Genomic DNA, 21,754 nt, shown 5'->3' on the forward strand with positions numbered 1-21,754 from the left:
AAATCCCTGACCCCGCCGGGAATCGAACCCGGGAACCCGGGCGTGGGAAGCGAGAACGCTACCGCACGACCACAAGCTGCGGACATTTCATCAAGAAAACAATGTTCACTGATGAGACGCACTCTCCGCTGAATAGCTTCGTGAAAAGCCAAAACAGCAGGATTTGGAGCACAGAAAACCTGGGAGTAGTTTCCGCAACGTAACAGAAAACCTGTGAGTAGTTTGCGCAACGTAACTCTTTGGTGTGGCATTTGGTCTGGGGCCATAACTGCGCCTTACTTTTTCGAAGATGGCACCGGAAATGTATTAACAGTGGACGGCGAACGCTGCCGCAATATAAAGAGTTTATTACGTCTGAACTGGATCGCGTGAATGCCGAAGACATTTGGCTTCAACAAGATTGTGCAACTTGTCACGCCAACTGCAACAATGAACTTGTTATGAGAGAGATGAGTTCTCGAAAGGGTAATGTGAATTGGCCACCCAGATACTTTGATTAAACACTGTGGGATTTCATTCTGTGGGTATTTGAAATATCGTGTGTACGCCAGTGGTTAATTTCTAAGATCTGAACGCACCTCCTTACCTATAACTCTCCCCCCTCCCCCCCCCCCCCACGAGTCATAAAAAAGATTCGATTTTTGAAAACTTGTGATAAAACTTCAGGTTTTTAAAACATGATTTCTTATAATCGAAACAGTAAAACCACAAGATTTAATACAAACAACAGGTGCTACTGTCTCTCTCTGCAACAGTGTCACTTTGACGCCTAGTTCCACTCGATACGCATCGACACAAGTCGGTAGTCGTCGCGACTATGACGTCATGTTTTCAGCTGCTTCCAGGCACAATGTTCAAACAGCTGCATTGTAGCTGCTCGGTGAACGTGTGTCGAGGATTAATAAAGCATTTAACGATGAAGATATTCCTGCTCCGTTGGCCTTCCCAAAGAATCAAAAGAAGCAAAGCATGATGCGACATGAGACACGGAGTTAGATGTTTAGTAAATGCTTTAAATTTCAGCAGCTATGGCGTTGATTACGTCACAGAAGAAACAAGATTTACTGAAAGCACGTTGTACAGGCCCCCATGTTCCAACACTCCTTACGTTGTTTATTTCTCATTGACACACATAACATGAGACGCCGTCATGCTGCCAGATCGCTGAGGTTGTTGGCGGTCGTAAGCAAACGGCGATGTTTACCGATCACAACTTCGGAACGAAGCACATCTTGTCTTGCACACACACACACACACACACACACACACACACACACACACACACAGAAAGTACTTGCCCCACGTCCTGTCTATCGCATCGCGTTAGTCATCCATTGTCACGTTCACTAGTGCCAGCGAAGAGGCAAATTGTAGTTACATTGTGATTTAATACATATGTTTTGTTTTAAATCTCCGGTGCTGACTAGTTCCAGTTAGTTATAAATACATTCCCTGGGATGTGCCGAAGCGCTTTTCCGACGGCATTAAGCCCTGGTGTACGCCAAGAAATACGATTACGTCCGAGGTTGAGCATGTGATTTCAGGTCTAGGGGTGCAAGTATGCAGAAAAATTATGGAAAATTTCATCGAAAGAACGTGGGTGTGCCTGCAGAGTCGTGGAGGGCATTTCAGTAATATCATGCTTCATATATAATCACAGGTAACGTACACTGCAATAAAATGTAAATTACACGTACCACCATGTTTTATGCATTCAAAAGTTGGGTTCCTTACGAAAAATCCTTTTTTTCTTCTAGATTCCTCACTTAATAAGCAGGCTTAGGTGAGACTGTTGACGTCTGTCCTCAAACGTGTGGCAGTTCAGCTTATTCAGCATTTCCGTGGCGCTCTCCCATGAGACAAACAAACCTACCACTCCAGTTGATTTTTAACGTCCAGTGGGGTACCCCTTGTTCATGTTACTTGGTATGGGTCCCAGGCACTAGAGAAATTTTTTAGGATGACCCACAAGCGAGTATTTGTAAACAACCTCTTTTGTAGACCGCCTGACACTAGGCCTATGTGATCATTTTATTTCATATCCCCACAAATTATTACACTAAAGTGTTTGTATAAGATAAGTGGCGCCAGTTGTGACTCATTGATATTGTGTACTGCACAATTACATTTCTTAAGAATGAAAGTAACTTGCTAATCTTTCCACAACCTCGAAAGTATGTCAAGACCTCACTGAATATTTGTGCAGCTTTCTTTCCAGATCTTCATAACAGATACCTGCATCATCCACAAAAACGAATCAGGAGACGGCATTTGGGAGCCACGCTATATAAATTTTAGTATGAGGAGTGATAGTTCGTTGTTGTTGTGGTCTTCAGTCCTGAGACTGGTTTGATGCAGCTCTCCATGCTACTCTATCCTGTGCAAGCTTCTTCATCTCACAGTACCTACTGCAACCTACATCCTTCTGAATCTGCTTAGTGTATTGATCTCTTGGTCTCCCTCTACGATTTTTACCCTCCACGCTGCCCTCCAATGCTAAATTTGTGATCCCTCGATGCCTCAGAACATGTCCTACCAACCGTTCCCTTCTTCTAGTCAAGTTGTGCCACAAACTTCTCTTCTCCCCAATCCTATTCAATACCTCCTCATTAGTTACGTGACCTACCCACCTTATCTTCAGCATTCTTCTGTAGCACCACATTTCGAAAGCTACTATTCTCTTCTTGTCCAAACTAGTTATCGTCCATGTCTCACTTCCATACATGGCTACACTCCATACAAATACTTTCAGAAACGACTTCCTGACACCTAAATCTATATTCGATGTTAACAAATTTCTCTTCTTGAGAAACGCTTTCCTTGCCATTGCCAGTCTACATTTTATATCCTCTCTACTTCGACCATCATCGGTTATTTTACTCCCTAAATAGCAAAACTCCTTTACTACTTTAAGTGTCTCATTTCCTAATCTAATTCCCTCAGCATCACCCGACTTAATTTGACTACATTCCATTATCCTCGTTTTGCTTTTGTTGATGTTCATCTTATATCCTCCTTTCAAGACACTGTCCATTCCGTTCAACTGCTCTTCCAAGTCCTTTGCTGTCTCTGACAGAATTACAATGTCATCGGCGAACCTCAAAGTTTTTACTTCTTCTCCATGAATTTTAATACCTACTCCGAATTTTTCTTTTGTTTCCTTTACTGCTTGCTCAATATACAGATTGAATAACATCGGGGAGAGGCTACAACCCTGTCTCACTCCTTTCCCAACCACTGCTTCCCTTTCATGCCCCTCGACTCTTATAACTGCCATCTGGTTTCTGTACAAATTGTAAATAGCCTTTCGCTCCCTGTATTTTACCCCTGCCACCTTCGGAATTTGAAAGAGAGTATTCCAGTCAACATTGTCAAAAGCTTTCTCTAAGTCTACAAATGCTAGAAACGTAGGTTTGCCTTTTCTTAATCTTTCTTCCAAGATAAGTCGTAAGGTCAGTATTGCCTCACGTGTTCCAACATTTCTACGGAATCCAAACTGATCTTCCCCGAGGTCGGCATCTACCAGTTTTTCCATTCGTCTGTAAAGAATTCGCGTTAGTATTTTGCAGCTGTGACTTATTAAACTGATAGTTCGGTAACTTTCACATCTGTCAACACCTGCTTTCTTTGGGATTGGAATTATTATATTCTTATTAAAGTCTGAGGGTATTTCGCCTCTCTCATACATCGTGCTCACCAGATGGTAGAGTTTTGTCATGACTGGCTCTCCTGAGGCCATCAGTAGTTCTAACGGAATGTTGTCTACTCCCGGGGCCTTGTTTTGACTCAGATCTTTCAGTGCTCTGTCAAACTCTTCACGCAGTATCTTATCACCCATTTCATCTTCATCTACATCCTCTTCCATTTCCATAATATTGCCCTCAAGTACATCGCCCTTGTATAAACCCTCTATATACTCCTTCCACCTTTCTGCTTTCCCTTCTTTGCTTAGAACTGGGTTGCCATCTGAGCTCTTGATATTCATACAAGTGGTTCTCTTTTCTCCAAAGGTCTCTTTAATTTTCCTGTAGGCAGTATCTATCTTACCCCTAGTGAGACAAGCCTCTAGATCCTTACATTTGTCCTCTAGCCATCCCTGCTTAGCCATTTTGCACTTCCTGTCGATTTCATTTTTGAGACATTTATATTCCTTTTTGCCTGCGTCATTTACTGCATTTTTATATTTTCTCCTTTCATCAATTAAATTCAATATTTCTTCTGTTACCCAAGGATTTCTATTAGCCCGCGTCTTTTTACCTTCTTGATCGTCTGCTGCCTTCACCACTTCATCCCTCAGAGCTACCCATTCTTCTTCTACTGTATTTCTTTCCCCCATTCCTGTCAATTGTTCCCTAATGCTCTCCCTGAAACTCTCTACAACCTCTGGTTCTTTCAGTTTATCCAGGTCCCATCTCCTTAAATTCCCACCTTTTTGCAGTTTCTTCAGTTTCAATCTGCAGTTCATAACCAATAGATTGTGGTCAGAATCTACATCTGCCCCAGGAAATGTCTTACAATTTAAAACCTGGTTCCTAAATCTCTGCCTTACCATTATATAATCTATCTGAAACCTGTCAGTATCTCCAGGCTTCTTCCATGTATACAGCCTCCTTTCATGATTTTTGAACCAAGTGTTAGCTATGATTAAGTTATGCTCTGTGCAAAATTCTACAAGGCGGCTTCCTCTTTCATTCCTTCCCCCCAATCCATATTCACCTACTATGTTTCCTTCTCTCCCTTTTCCTACTGACGAATTCCAGTCACCCATCACTATTAAATTTTCGTCTCCCTTCACTACCTGAATAATTTCTTTTATCTCGTCATACATTTCATCTATTTCTTCATCATCTGCAGAGCTAGTTGGCATATAAACTTGTACTACTGTAGTAGGCATGGGCTTTGTGTCTATCTTGGCCACAATAATGCGTTCACTATGCTGTTTGTAGTAGCTAACCCGCACTCCTATTTTTTTATTCATTATTAAACCTACTCCTGCATTACCCCTATTTGATTTTGTATTTATAACCCTGTAGTCACCTGACCAAAAGTCTTGTTCCTCCTGCCACCGAACTTCACTAATTCCCACTATATATAACTTTAACCTATCCATCTCCCTTTTTAAATTTTCTAACCTACCTGCCCGATTAAGTGATCTGACATTCCACGCTCCGATCCGTAGAACGCCAGTTTTCCTTCTCCTGATAACGACGTCCTCTTGAGTAGTCCCCGCCCGGAGATCCGAATGGGGGACTATTTTACCTCCGGAATATTTTACCCAGGAGGACGCCATCATCATTTAATCATACAGCAGAGCTGGATGTCCTCGGGAAAAATTACGGCTGTAGTTTCCCCTTGCTTTCAGCCGTTCGCAGTACCAGCACAGCAAGGCCGTTTTGGTTAATGTTACAAGGCCAGATCAGTCAATCATCCAGACTGTTGCCCCTGCAACTACTGAAAAGGCTGCTGCCCCTCTTCAGGAACCACATGTTTGTCTGGCCTCTCAACAGATACCTCTCCGTTGTGGTTGCACCTACGGTACGGCCATCTGTATCGCTGAGGCACGCAAGCCTCCCCACCAACGGCAAGGTCCATGGTTCATGGGGGGGTGATAGTTCGTAGTGACTAGATAATACTGATGGTTGCGGGAGGATTGCTGAATAGCGCAGGGCTTATAGATGCGACAGAATACAATCCAGTCCATTTTTTGCGTCCCGTACGAAGTCAGAGGCGCGCTCTTTCAGCGGCTTGGTTTCAGTGCGCACATATCATTACACAATGCGCTCCACAAGATGTTTGTATCTTTCCCTAGCCAGTACGATTACTGTACCAGTTATGACGGTTCCCGTCACGATGCACTGAAAATTTTTTACTTTTAGTCATTTTATTGCAAATAACAGCAAAATTCGACGTGGGTGTGCTGTGAAGTGTTCTCGTTTCTAGGCGCCAGTTCCTATCGTGGAACACTCGTTTCGCTCTACTTCCGGCATAGGTGACGTCATTTTGAATATGAATGATATTGCCCCCCGTTTCACTTGTACCAATTTAAGGTGTCCTCTTACGTTCCTGCCTAATCATACACTCGGAAGTCGCCACATATTCTAAAATTACGAACCAAATACTTGCGAGAAGGAAGAAGATGATTTTTATTGCTGCTCTTTTCAGTCGCAGCATATTGAGTACCCTCTCAGGCTCCTCACTAACCACATACTCTGAAATTGCTGAGTATTTATTCAATCCTTCGTTCTTTAATCAGATGGAAATCTAAATAACTTCGAGTATTGTGGAACATACATTCATAAGTAATGTGTTAACAGTGCTGACATAAGAAAGAAAAAACATTTCCATGTGGCGAGATGCGAACCCACATCTTTCGACAGAAACCACGGCTTTATCCATTACACTAGAAATTACTCATGAGACAGATGACTCTCCTCTAGGTTACCGTATCACCTCGTGACGGTTTGAATCATTGCCCTGTTATTAACTGACATTTAAGATACTGGTGATGTGTTTGGATAAATTTTCAGTGCTCCGTTACCTACAAACGGCATACTGCGAATTAGAGTACAAGCGGTTTCATGCTTAATTTATGACTTATTGACGATAAGAACTCACACCTGAGAGAGCACTTTTACACGAACGCGTTAACCGTCGATAAATCACTTTGTGACGATTATTTATGGCTGTTATTATATTAAACCATTCCAAGAATGACGCATTTTTATAAATCTCCGATACGCATGGATTAAATATTGTGACGGGCTCGCAACGAACTACGAGGTGCATTCAAGTTCTAAGGCCTCCGATTTTTTTTCTTATTAACTACTCACCCGAAATCGATGAAACTGGCGTTACTTCTCGACGTAATCGCCCTGCAGACGTACACATTTTTCACAACGCTGACGCCATGATTCCATGGCAGCGGCGAAGGCTTCTTTAGGAGTCTGTTTTGACCACTGGAAAATAGCTGAGGCAATAGCAGCACGGCTGGCGAATGTGCGGCCACGGAGAGTGTCTTTCATTGTTGGAAAAAGCCAAAAGTCACTAGGAGCCAGGTCAGGTGAGTAGGGAGCATGAGGAATCACTTAAAAGTTGTTATCACGAAGAAACTGTTGCGTAACGTTAGCTCGATGTGCGGGTGCGTTGTCTTGGTGAAACAGCACACGCGCAGCCCTTCCCGGACGTTTTTTTGCAGTGCAGGAAGGAATTTGTTCTTCAAAACATTTTCGTAGGATGCAACTGTTACCGTAGGGCCCTTTGGAACGCAATGGGTAAGGATTACGCCCTCGCTGTCCCAGAACATGGACACCATCATTTTTCAGCACTGGCGGTTACCCGAAATTTTTTTGGTGGCGGTGAATCTGTGTGCTTCCATTGAGCTGACTGGCCCTTTGTTTCTGGATTGAAAAATGGCATCCACGTCTCATCCATTGTCACAACCGACGAAAAGAAAGTCCCATTCATGCTGTCGTTGCGCGTCAACATTGCTTGGCAACATGCCACACGGGCAGCCATGTGGTCGTCCGTCAGCATTCGTGGCACCCACCTGGATGACACTTTTCGCATTTTCTGGTCGTCATGCAGGATTGTGTGCACAGAACCCACAGAAATGCCAACTCTGGAGGCGATCTGTTCAACAGTCATTCGGCGATCTCCCAAAACAATTCTCTCCACTTTCTCGATCATGTCGTCAGACCGGCTTGTGCGAGCCCGGGGTTGTTCCGGTTTGTTGTCACACGATGTTCTGCCTTCATTAAACTGTCGCACCCACGAACGCACTTTCGACACATCCATAACTCCATCACCACATGTCTCCTTCAACTGTCGATGAATTTCAGTTGGTTTCACACCACGCAAATTTAGAAAACGAATGATTGCACGCTGTTCAAGTAAGGAAAACGTCGCCATTTTAAGTATTTAAAACAGATCTCATTCTCGCCGCTGGTGGTAAAATTCCATCTGCCGTACGGTGCTGCCATCTCTGCGACGTATTGACAATGAACGCGGCCTCATTTTAAAAGAATGCGCATGTTTCTATCTCTTTCCAGTCCGGAGAAAAAAATTCGGAGGCCTTAGAACTTGAATGCACCTCGTATAGAGAAAGTCGATAGCAGATCCTGCAGTTGTCGATGTTGCGCGTGACGTCCAAATGTCAAGTGTTGTGAAACGAGTGTTACTCGTCCGTATCGGCACCTGAGGGGCACTCTTCGGTTCCCACGAGGTCGGCGTAGTCCATAGTCCCGTGTGAGGGCAGTGAATACTCGAGCTCAGTGTATTTAGAGGCAAGCGACAGTGAGTGACGTCGATCACTGCTGTGTATGCGGCGGCTGTACTGTGGAGTGTTTTGGACGGTTGGCGCCTGTTGGAGCTCTGTAATTTATACACGAGGCCGTGGACGGAAGAAGGATCGTTTGAACTGCCGGATATTGCGATTCTTCTAGCTAACGATGAGACTGTACGTGCCTTGCAAAGTATTGGTTTGGCATGGGAGCCACCCAACGTATTCTGGTCCCCTCTGTGTGTTTCATCGGTTATTTTTTTCTTTTGTAGTTTTGTGGGCGGTTGTGCCTCGGGAACTTATCTAAATTTTGGCTCTTGACGTTTTGATACTCACTCTGTCGCCTCACACAAACGACGGTGATTCTTTGAATACAGTTTACCTTTGCCAATCTACGAGCCGTGACATTTGAATGTTTCTGTTCTGTCTAAATTGTAGATTTGTTCAGTTGTCATTAGGGTGCTCTAATACGTCAGGTTTCTATTTAGAGACCTGTGCTCTGATATACTGATGTGTCTTCTTGTGAGGAATCGATGTGTCGTTGCATATTAATAATTGCTGTTCCGAGCAAACTGCTGATTGGTCCAGGTGCTATTTACTGTTTGCTGCTGTGTACTAATTACCACTGATGTAGCCAAGGAGTTGTTTAAACCATAATCATGGTAACTAGGTATGTCACCTTTCCTTTAATTTTATTCGCTGACTGGCGCACTTACTTACACGCCTAGTGAGCATGTTTATTTTTGCTTGTAAGCCCTCTACATCCAACCGGCGTAGCGTTAACTACATGCTCTTTGAAATCTTTGGAACGATGTTGACTACTGGGCACTCCTCTGCCCGTGTTTAAACAAAAGCAAAACTGCTGTTAAGTAGATTTCATTAGAGCAATTGTTTGATTAAGTCAACTTCCGCCTTCCTTGCAAAACTAGTTGCTCAGAAAAGGAAATCGTCCATGTCAAATTATATGTATTGTCGTATGTGACCGATGTAACTATTGAGCAAAAGGACACATATCTATTAGTTGGTTGGTTGATTCGGGGGAGGGAGCCGAACAGCGAGATCAGCGATCCCATCGTTTTAGGGAAGGATGGGGAAGGAAGTCGTCCGTGCCCTTTCAAAGGAACCATCCGGACGTTTGCCTGAAGCGAATTAGGGAAATCACGGAAAACTAAACCAGAATGGCCGGATGCGGGTTTGAGCCGCCGTCCTCGCGAAGGCGAATCCAGTGTACTAACCACTGCGCCATCTCACTCGGTGCATATCTATTGTGATTACTTTATTTTCGGAGACAAGATAAACGAGATCACCTTATTTTATGGCTCTTGACATTCAAGACTAGTTGGTTCAGAATGAAGTGTAAACATAATGTGGAATTGTTCTAGAGGTGATACAGTTCTGAATGTTGTTTGATAAAATGTTTAGTTGTCTCTTGCAGCTTGACTAGTAATCTTTTGCCTTTGTATTTCTTTAATGTGTAGTGACCTTGTGTTTTTACTTTCTTCGCTCGGTGGTGCGTGCTAAATGCAACAGTAACTCGCTAATAGTTTCGAAACGTGTTGCCTACGTCAGCGGCAATTTCAGAGGTTATGTTCCTCATCACTGTTCACTGTTGTTCAGTCATTTGGGGGGGAGGAGGAGGAAGGGGGGAAATATTACTGAGTAAGTACATTTGAAGTACCCCGAGACCTAGGTGAATGGACTTAGTTTGTCTGTGTATCTTGTAAACGCTTGTCCTGTGCAACGAAACTAATTCACGTTACTCGTATATTTGCTGATACATTGATTTTCTTGTGAAAATTATTTTGAATAATCCTTGTAATTTGTCGAAACTAGTGTGTTACTGTATTATGGTATTCCAATTTACAAACTGTGCCGGTGGGAGGATGGGATGGTAACTTGGAACTGAGATTTATTTATTAAACTGTATACTTGTTTTTGTCCAGTGGAGTACCTTCAAATTTTGACCTTAACTAAGGGAGAGCAAGTGGCCATTCCCACAGATAGTCAAGCACCGGTTCCATCTGATGCACAACATGTCACGGTAGAGGAACATAGTGGAGCGAGGACTGCATCGTTGTAGGAAGATCTATTGGAGATAGTAAGGAGATGGAGTCCGTAGTTTGAGTACGAGAAAGAAAAACAAATATTAAACAAAATCAGAGGCAGCAGATGTGGATCATTGGAAGAATCTCCTTAAAACTTTTCATTATTAATTCTGATCTTAAATATATTAAAAGTTACAGATTCATGAAACGATTGTCGGATGTCGGATGTTATCTTGGGAGACCGTTCCACGCTACTTACACCTGTTGTCGGAAGTGACCGACAGATTTTGGTCGTAATGTTCTACAAAAATTCCACTGTTTCGCCTATCATCATTCCAGGCAGCAGACGTTGGAGTATTTTGAGCAGTTAAATTTAGAGTCCTAGCAAGCCAGTCTTAGATAAAGTTTAGTCTGGAACACATCACATGTCACTTAGGATGAATTTTTGATTATTTTTTCACTTTATGTGCCTTTAAGTTAATCGGCACTTGAATTAGAGAAGAGGGACTTGGGAATTATTCTATATCATGACTGATTTTTGTACAACAGATGTATCTGGAATGATGATAGGTGAAACAGTGGAATTTTTGTAGAACATTACTACCAAAATCTGTCTGTCACTTCCGACAACAGGAGTAAGTAGCGTGGAACGGTCTCCCAAGATAACATCCGACATCTCCATGATTGTCTACGTGGGTCATTGCACGACAAGCATCATAATTCCAGGAGGCTATACAAGACACTAGGAACAACTGAACAACGGTTAGCAACAGTGATCCAAGCGCCAATACGAAAATCGTGAGATTACCACCTCATTGGTTCCGGACAAGTGTATTCTAGTTTAGTACAAAAGATCCGAGCAACATCTCCAATGTGCTACCATCTAACGGCAATTTTAATCAAGCGCCATATCTCCTGTCCGTATTTCCGTTTCAGCAAAGATGGACCAAGCGCCATTTGTTTTGCAGTAAAGATGTTAGTCACTATGTAACATCACTGACAATAGCAAAACACTGTTTTGTTGTTTCTAGTGTTGTACAATCTCAGACAATAATAATCACAGACCTGCCGGGGAATACAGTTACATAGGAAAGGAGAAATGAACAAAAGGGCAAAAGAAGCTTATGGATTTGAAAAGGTCACACTTGACTTGGAGAAGACATTTCCGTTGCCAGGAATTCCAAACAGCATTGCATTCTATAAAAGCCTGTTGTCGACGTGAAGCTGTCTGGTTCACTCTAGTACAACTTGAAAAGTACTTTTCTTTGTTTGCGCCGAAGGTGCCACAGTTCGAGGTGCCCAACAAATAGGTTCGTGTCTCAAGAAGTATATTGAAAACAATGTGAAGTAAAACGTTACTGAGCTAATTTTGACCCGATTCATGCGGTGGTCAAAACCCAAACATTAAAATAATCTTGATGTTAAGGCTATTATGGAAAACCATCCATCTCTTATTTCAGCTCCTTTAAGGTTGTTTATTCCTAGGCACACATTTCTACCAAAAGATGTCAATTTCCGTGATGTTGAACGAGCTCTGAATATTCAGCAATGCATGTAACTACCAAGTTACTATCTAAATGTTATTAAATCTTGTAAGAAAAGAGGTTCTCTTGTTGTAACTTTAATGCAGACCAGCGATTTTGTCGGGAGTTCTAAAATGGAGAACCGCGTTATGCACCGTTAGGTGGATACCACAGGAAACAAAATTAATTGGACGCAAAACGAGAAATAATGTTCGAACAGGAAGATGCATTCAAGCTGTACATAAAAGCAGATCTTAGCCTTAAGGCCTATGTCAGTGTGGACTACAAAAAGAACGGTGGGGAAGACCTTTTTACTCAAACTTTTATGCATTATTTTAACCACTGTCGCCTCAACGCAATACCAGATCTAGACCTAAACTTGAAGATCTGACATCTGTGTTGCATTTTATACCCAGGAATGCCAAGCACTTCTATCTGGAGATGAACAAGTCGTCAATAACGTCCAAGGATTTAATGGGGTAGTAGAATTTGAAGAAGATACATAACGAAGCCAAAAAATGTTGCTTAATGTGCAAAACAGAACATTGGGTTGAATGCATGTTTCATATTACCTCTCTCCATATTGTATATGTAATACGAAATAAGCAGACAGTGCTTCAAAAATGTATTATCATACACGTGCTTGTTGTAACCATATTAACAACATAAAAATATTCAAAATTTATGGGGTGATTCATTGTTGCTGAGCCCAGAATATTATTTTGCTAATCAAACCAAAATGATTCAAGTGACATTTGTAACACAACACTGCATAAGTATAAAACATGTTTGAAAACTAACATATTTTTAATACAGTGTACGTAATTGTCTACATTACCACCATTTTTTAAATGATAGGTATTACAGATTTTACATTGAGAAAGTTTACAAATGGTTCAGTAGCTAGGTTTGTGATATCGAAGCTTGGGCCACTAATGCTAATCGCGGTCCAATTGTAGGATCACATAGGTATCGTTCTGCAGGAAGTAACACTGCTCATACGCTTCGTGTTCACCACGCTGTTCTCACACATCTCCACACAGTCTGTCTCCGAAAGTGTTGTGAAAGACACTGCTGGAGGGATTAAGGGCGTAGAAAATGGCCAGAAAATTCTGCTTTGGGTCAGTGATGTGCATTTACGAGTGTGGGGTCCACCAGGAGAGCGGCGGGTACAAGAATATATCAGACAACCATGTACAGGCTCAATTATTAGTGTCATGGCGAGGGGTGCTGTAGTCATTATCATCACTAATACTGTTGGGAGAATTTTGACAACGATACACTCAAAACACAAATTCTTCCTACTGCTGTTCCCATATCTTCAGCTAGCTCTGTTCTTCCATCAGAAGGTCAATTACAAGTGTACACAATTCTAATGTTATTATGTTTTACAAGAGAACAGTCAACTTTACTAGTCAGCATGATCACAAAATCTGGCCCCAGTGAGCATTCGTTGGACGTGTTGGGGCCGACGTCTGACACAAACATGATTACCACTAATACCTATTAGCTGTCTGCGATAACAGGTGGAAGAAAGGAGTGGACACCCGTTACCTATATGATTTCCTCGACACAGCATTGCACGACTGCGTTGTAACTGGTAGGTAAGATAGTGAAGTTGTTGTTCAACACACTGTATCCAAAGGCGTATGATATCCGATGTACAACACTGATATGAGGTTATTACACCAAGCTGAACATTTTCAATTTTCCAGTAGTGCACTATGGAACTCAAAACGTTCAAAACAAGCTCCAGTCAATGAACTGGTGTTCAGAACTTCAGAACGAAAGTAATATTTGCATGATGTGTCACTGGCAAGTGATGTAGTTCGATGAAACTTGAGTCATACATAGAAACAACTGCTACAGTAGAGTACAGAAGGTAGCTGAAAGAAATACGCAATGAGACGAACACAAATGACACTTTTATTCAAAGATAATAATTGCATAAAACCAACTACTGGTCGTTATAAAAGGCGGGACAAGGTTCTTCAAAGGGAAATTCCCCACCGGACACCCCTCAGATTTAGTGATAAGTCGTCCCACTGGATAGTCCTTAAAAACTGGACGCAGATCAAGCATGAAAACGGGAAGAAGGTGTACTGAACTGTTGAATAAAGAAGAAAAACAGAAACAGTGAACGGTCTAAAATCAATATACCCAACGTTGAGTGGCGTCACTTACGCTCATGTCGTGGATGTGTGGTCACGGACTGCCGACCGCTGTGGCCGAGCGGTTCTAGGCGCTTCAGTCTGGATCTGGTCGACCGCTACGGTCGCAGGTTCGAATGCTGCGTAGGGCATGGATGTGTGTGATGTCCTTAGGTTAGTTAGGTTTAAGTAGTTCGAAGTTCTAGGGGACTGATGACCCCAGATGTTAAATCCTATAGTGCTCAGAGCCATTTGAACCATTTGTTGGACTGCGGTGAGGGAGGTCTGGGTTCCAATCTCAGTCGGTCCAAACGGAAAATTCGTAATTTTGTGAAAAAAAAAACACGAACGACACTGCATGCTTTGCAACGTGCTGCCATGCTGTTCTCAAGGCTGGTAAGGAATTGTTTTGGCAGGGCGTTACATTCCTCTACCAGCGCGATTGACAACTGCTGCATGGTTGTTGGTGCATGTAGACGTGCTGCAAATACGTCTCACCAACGCATCCCACACGTGCTCGATGGGATTTAAATCGGGGGATCAAGGAGGCCATTCCATTCGGCGAATATCCTGTCGTTCCAAGAGCTTCTCTGCCTGCACAGTTCGATACGGTCGCGCATTGTCATTCGTAAAAATGCCGTCAGGACCGAATGCGCCCCTGAAAAGATGCACAAATGGTTCAAATTGCTCTGAGCACTATGGGACTTAACATCTGAGGTCATCAGTCCCCTAGAACTTTGAACTACTTAAACCTAACTAACCTGAGGACATCACACACATCCATGCCCGAGGCAGGATTCGAACCTGCGACCGTAGCAGTCGCGCGGTTCCAGACTGTCGCGCCTAGAACCGCTCGGCCACTCCGGCCGGTAAAATGTATGCCTCGACCCGGGAATGTCCCTAAAGGATATTTACCCGTTCACTCATTACTCGCGCCAACTAAGGTGACGTTTCCCGTAAGAGTTCGGGCAAAGTGTGCGCGTTCGCATAGAAAAACGTCAGTGGCCGGGTAGCCTTTAACTATATGAAGATAGTAACTGTTCCGAAAGAACAGATACCAATGATGACCATAAAGCTTCTCTATAAAGAAATGATAATTAATCGAAACCTTCAGCTGGATTAGACTCGTGACTCTTTGTCATTCTTCCACTTCCCGACGATTCTTCACCATATGGAGTTATCCGAATGTTGTCTCCGGACCATGTTTTAATGAAGAAAGCCACCACAGTGAACGATAACTGCTGGGTGATTGAGCCACGTTACTTTAACTGTTGTCCGTCCAACGCCATTTTGCGCTATAGTCACAGTGACCTCGCTTCATGTGACGCACAGCTTTCTGTGCCCGACTGAGAGACCTCTGGCACCTTGCCACCGCGCTTTTATTGTTTTCCACTGAGTTGTTCATATCTTATGTTACTTCATCTATTTTGTCCTAAGTTGTGCAGAACAAAGTAAATAACATGATTTTTGCCATTTGTGACAGAGGGCGTCTTAGAAATAAATAGTTTCTTTGATGAACTGCGTTGCTTGCCTAGTTAGTCTGTGGGTGTTTTAGGATTTTAATACAAAATTATATTGTGACTTTTTGCGTCGTGTTTTTCAATAATCCTTACAGTATAACTTCATTGCCTAAGCGCCAAGTAGAACCGTAGCCTCAGCAGAGGCTGTTGTTCCCGGTGATCTGTCGACAAGCAAGCTACACGCGCCACTGTTGTCAGCCGATGGGGAGCGTGGAACAGGCATATCGTTTTGGCTGCTGGCCGCCTCTTGGTGTGCAGGGCTGGACTGGGCTCCTCGTCTCTTCAACCAGCCATCAGGTGGGAGTGATGGTTATTCGCGGCCGAGAACTATCTTTCCTCTCTCCTATCCCTAACTACCGGCTGTCACCACATAGGCTGGCCGATGGCCGCACAATCCCTCCTTGACGGGCTCAATTGTATACCGAAGTTTCAGAATACGTCTCACAGCGATTTTAAAACTTCCTCCTTTTACATCTACATCTCCATGACTACTCTGCAACTCACGCTTAGCTGCCTGGCAGAGGGTTCTTAACCACCTTCCGACTATTTCTCTGCCGTTCCACTCTCGAACAGTGTGATCTTGATGATAATTTTTCCCTATGTACGTTTGCAACAATAAAATATTTTCACATTCAGAGAAGAGAGAGCGGCGATTGAAATTTCGTGAAAAGGTCGCGCCGCAAACGAAAAACGCCTTTGTTTTAATGATTGCCATCCCAGCTCACTTATCATATCTGTGACACCCTCTCCCCCATTTTCGCGATAATACAGAACGAGCTACCCTTTTTTGAACTTTTTCGACGTCCTCCGCCCATACAGTGCAGTGGCGCTCAAGCAGAGGACGAACGAGCTCAGCGTAGGCAGTCTCTTTAGTAGACCTCTTACATCTTGTAAGTGTTCTATCAGTAAAACGTAGGCCTTGGCTTGCCTTCCTCCCCCCCCCCCCCCCCCATCCCAAGCATTGTGATCGTTCCAGTTTATGTTGTTCATAGTTGTAATTATTAGGTGTTCAGTCGAACTGAAAGCTCTTAAATTCGTGCGACTTTTCGTGGAATATGTGGATGACCTGACACTTTTCCTTATTCGGAGACGATTACTACTTTTCCCACTATACAGATATTGTGTCTATGTCATTTTGCAATGTCTTTCGATCTTCTGATGACATTACTTGACGGTCAATCACAAAATCATGTGCAAACAATCTGAGGGGCCAGCTGAGATTGTTCCTTAAATCGCTTATGTAGGCTAGGAACAGCAGAGGGCCAAAACACTTCCTTAGGGAACGCCACATATCGCTTCTGTCTTACTCGATCATTTTCCGTCGATTAGTACGACTTGGGTGGCAAGAAATCAGGAATCCAGCCGCACAACTGAAGCTGTACTCCAGAGGCACGCAGTCTGATTAGAGCCGGCCGAAGTGGCCGAGCGGTTCTAGGCGCTACAGTCTGGAACCGCGCCACCGCTACGGTCGCAGGTTCGAATCCTGCCTCAGGGATGGATGTGTGTGATGTCAGGTTAGTTAGGCTTAAGTAGTTGTAAGTTCTAGGGAACTGATGACCTCAGAAGCTAAGTCCCATAGTGCTGAGAGCCATTTGAAATTTTTTGAATCTGATTAGAAGTCTCTTGTGAGTAACTGTGTCAAAAGCCGACTGGGAGTCTAGAAATATGGACTCAATTTGAGAGCCCCTGCCGATAGCAATCATTAGTTTGTACGAATAAAGAGCTAGCCGATTCACAGGAACGATATTTTCCGATCCGTGCTCACTCTGTGTCAATAGACCGTTACCTTCGAGATAGTTCATAATGTTCGAGCATAATGTATATTCCAAAATCATACTGGAATCGACATTAGTGAATGGGTGTGTAATTTAGCGGATTACTCTTATCTTCTTTGTTGAGTGTTGGTGTGTCCTGCGCAACTTTTCAATTTTTTTTTTTGTATGGTGCTTCGTCAAGAGAGCGGTTGTATTACTGCTAAGTATGGAGATATTGTATAATCATACTCTGAAAGGAACCTTATTGTTATGCTAACTGGGCCAAAAGACTTGCCTCTATTAAGTGCTTTTAGCCGCTTCGTTGCACCGAGGATATCTACTAAACCAGTCATGTTGGCACCAGTTCTCGATTCGAGTTCTGAATATATTTACTTTGCCTTCTTTGGCGAAGGCATTTCGGAAAATCGTGTTTAGTAACTTTGCTTTAGTGGCACTGCCATCGGTAATGTGTTGGAAAGGAACCACAGCTTCAGACGCTAATAGAAAACACTGAATCTGAAATCGTTGTAGGTACGGAAAGTTGGCTAAAGCCGGAAATAAGTTTTACCTATTTTTTTACAAAGGGGATAACTGCATTCAGAAAAGGAAGAGCAAACTCAGTTGGTGGTAGAGTGTTTATTGCTCTCAGAAGCAAGAAGATTACCTTGTAGCGAAATTTAAGACAGGCGCCGAAAAACGGGCCAACCCTCAAATGTAAAAGCTTAGAGATAAGTGTTGGCATCTGTTGCTGGGTACGGGAACTATCAAAACTGCAATTGGTCTTACCCCGAAATATCATTTAGGGCTGAAACCATTGCCAATTTTTCTAGTTCCCGTACCCAACAACAATGACTATACTTACCTTTAAGACTTGATGTTTGGGGGTTAGCCCATTTTTTTGGGTATGTCTTAAATTGAAAAAATTTCTGTGGGTCAGTGTGGGTAGAGGTTATACTTGAGTACCGGAATAAATTAATAATTAGTTCCTTTTACAGACCCCCGACTCAGATGATACAGTTGCTGAACAGCTCAAAGAAAACTTCGTCATTCCAAATAGGTGCCCCACTCATATAATAACAGTTGGTGGTGACATCAATCTACCTTCGATTTGTTTTCGAAAATACATATTTAAAGTCGGTGGTAGGCACAAAACGTCGTCCGAAACCTTACTGAATGTCTTCGCAGAAAATTATCTCGTACAAATAGTTCAGGAGCCCACTCGAAGGGTAAACCGTTGCGGAAACATACTTGACCTATTAGCAGCAAATAATTACTACCAAATAAGGAGCTCATAACAGATACCAGGATGAGGGACCACAAATTTGTTATAGCTAGACTGAATACCGTAACATCCAAGCCCACCAATAATAAACGCAAAATACATCTATTTAAGAAATTAGCTAAAAATTAACGTGGCACCTTCCTAAGAGACAGTGTCCACTCCTTCCAATCGGACTAAAAGCGTAGACCAGATATGGTTTAGATTCAAAGAGATGGTGTCGATGGTATTTGTGAGATATACACCAAATAAATTAATGAGAAATGGACTGATCCACAGTGATACACAATACAGGTTAGAAGCCTATTGCAGAAGCAACGAGAAAAAGCATGCCAAATTTAAAAGAACGCAAAATTGCCAAGATTGGCCAAGTTTTACAGACGCTCGAAATTTAGTCCGAACTTCAATGCGAGATGCTCTTAATAGTTTCCACAATGAAACTCTCTGTCTCGAAATATGGCAGAAAATCCAAAGATATTCTGGTCGTATGTAAAGTACACCAGTGGCAAGACGCAATCAACACCTTCACTGCGCGTTAACAATGGTGATGTTACTGATCACAGCGCCACTAAAGGAGAGTTGCTAAGCAATGTTTTCCGAAATTCCTTCACAAAAGAAGACGAAGTAAATACTCCAGAACAATTGTCAACAGGAGTAACTTAAGAGTAGATCTCCTCGGTGTAGTGAAGCAGCTTAAAACACTTTGGCAAGGCTTCTGCTTCAGATTGTATACCAGTCAGGTTCCTTTCAGAGTATGCTGATACAATAGGTCAATATAGTAATCATACAACCTCTCGCTCACCGGAAGATCCATAGCCAAAGACAGGAAAGTTGCGCATATCACACCAATAGCCAAGAAAGAAAATAGTAGTAATCCGTTGAATTACAGACCCATATCATTAACGTCGATTTACAGTAGGATTTTGGAATATACGAGTATACTGTGCTCGAACATCATGAATCACCTCGAAGTAAATGATTCATTGACAAATAACCAACATAGATTCAGAAAATATCGTTCTTGTGGAACACAATTAACACTTTATTCACATGAAGTAATGAGTGCTATCGACAGGGAAAGTCAAATTGATTTCATACATTTAGATTTACGGAAGGCTTTTGACGATACTCAGAAGCGACGTCTAAATTCTTGCCTATGTAGAGACGTCTCCGCTGAGTGACAGAAAAGGTACACTTCGTGATAACTGACGGAAAGTCGTCGAGTAACGCACAAATAATATCTAGCGTTCCCCGAGGAAGCCCTCTGTTGTGCCTGATTTACATAAATGATTTAGGAGACAAGCTGAGCAGTGCTTTTAGATTTTTTGCAGATGAGGCTGTCATTTACCGTCATGTAAAGTCATCAGATGATCAAAACGAATTGTAAAATGATTTAGACAAGATATTTTTATGATTCAAAAAGTGGCAACTGACTCTAGATCATGAAAAGTGTGAAGTCATCCACCTGAACACTAAAACGAATCCACTGAATTTGTTACAGGATAGTCCACACAAATGTAAAGGCTGTAAATACTTGGGGATTACAGTTGGACCAAGCGAGGTGGCGCAGTGGCTAGCACACTGGACTCGCATTCGGGAGGCCGAAGGTTCAATCTCGGGTCCGGCCATCCCGATTTAGGTTTTCCGTGATTTCCCTAAATCGCTCCACGCAAATGCCGGGATGGTTCCTTTGAAAGGGCACGACCGATTTCCTTCCCCATCCTTCCCTCATCCGATGAGACCGATGACCTCGTTGTCTGGTCTCTTCCCCCCCCCCCCCCCCCCCCAAATAACCCCTCCTTGTGTTCGTCCATTTCCGAGATACAGACAGATTACAGTTGGGAATAACTTAATTTGGAAAGATACTAAGGATAAGGAGTTGGGGAAAGCAAACCAAAAACTGCAATCTATTGGCAGAACGCTTACAAAATGTAACAGGTCTACTAAAGAGACTTCTTACACTACGCTTGTCAGCCCTCATTTTGAGTACTGCCTCTGCATCAGAGAGGACTGACGGAGAACATCGGAAAAGTTCAAATTAGGTCAGACCGTTTTTCACTATAGCGAACAGGGGAGAGAGTGCCACGAATATTGGAGCGGCAATCATTAAAACAAAGGCTTTTTTTCTTTCGGCAGGACGTTCTCATGAAATTTCAATGACCAACTTTTTCCTCAGAGTGTGGAAATATTTTGTTGCTGCCCATCTACACAGGGAGAAATCATCATCACAATAAAATAAGAGAAATTCGAGCTCGCGCGGAAAAACTTAAATGTTGGTTGTTCCCGCACGTAATTCGATAGTGGAACTGTAGAAAAGTAGTTTAAAGGTGGTTCGATGAACCCTCTGCCAGACACTAAACTGTGAATTGCAGAGTAATCACGTAGATGTAGATTACCATTGGTATCGCGCATTGTGCCTTTTCGATGGTGTACTTTACATACAACGAGAATATGTTTGGATTTTCTGCCAGATTTTGAGACAGTTTCGTTGTGGGACGTAATGAAAGCATCTCGCACTGACGTCGGCGCTAAGTTTCGAGCTTCAGTAAAACACCGCGGATCTTGGAGACTTTATGTTCTTTTAAATTTGGCATGCTTTTTCCATTTTATTTCGAATACGCTCTTTGGATGCCCCCCCACTCTGCACCTATACCGAACATACATACGAGGGTCACTCCAAAAGAAATGCACACTATTTTTGTAAAAATACAGTTTTCATTCTGCATGAGTGAATGTTTTACCGTGTGTAGATACATCCTTCCCGCTTGTTTTAAAACTAGTTCAACCTGTTCCCGTGAGTGGCGCCGTCACAGCATGTCTTCAAGATGGCTGCTACACTTGACGTTCGTCAGAAGCAACGTGCTGTCCTAGAATTCCTGTGCTGTGAAAACGAGACAGTGGGAAACATCCACAAGAGGTTGAAAAAGGTGTATGGAGATGCTGCTGTCGATCGCAGTACACTTAGTCGGTGGGCAAGCAGGTTACGTGATGAAAGCGGGCACGGCAATATTGAGGATTGTTCTCGCAGCGGCAGGCGTCGTACTGCACACACTCCAGACAATGTGCAGAGAGTTAACGAATTGGTGACTGGTGACAGACGCATCACAGTGAACGAATTGTCACGCTACGTTGAGATAGGGGAAGGAAGTGTGAATAGAATACCAAAAGTGTTGATGTTAAAAAAGGTTTGTGCCACATGGGTTCC

The sequence above is a fragment of the Schistocerca cancellata genome, chromosome 1 (genome assembly GCF_023864275.1).
Source record: "Schistocerca cancellata isolate TAMUIC-IGC-003103 chromosome 1, iqSchCanc2.1, whole genome shotgun sequence".
NCBI classification, from domain to species: Eukaryota; Metazoa; Arthropoda; class Insecta; order Orthoptera; family Acrididae; genus Schistocerca; species Schistocerca cancellata.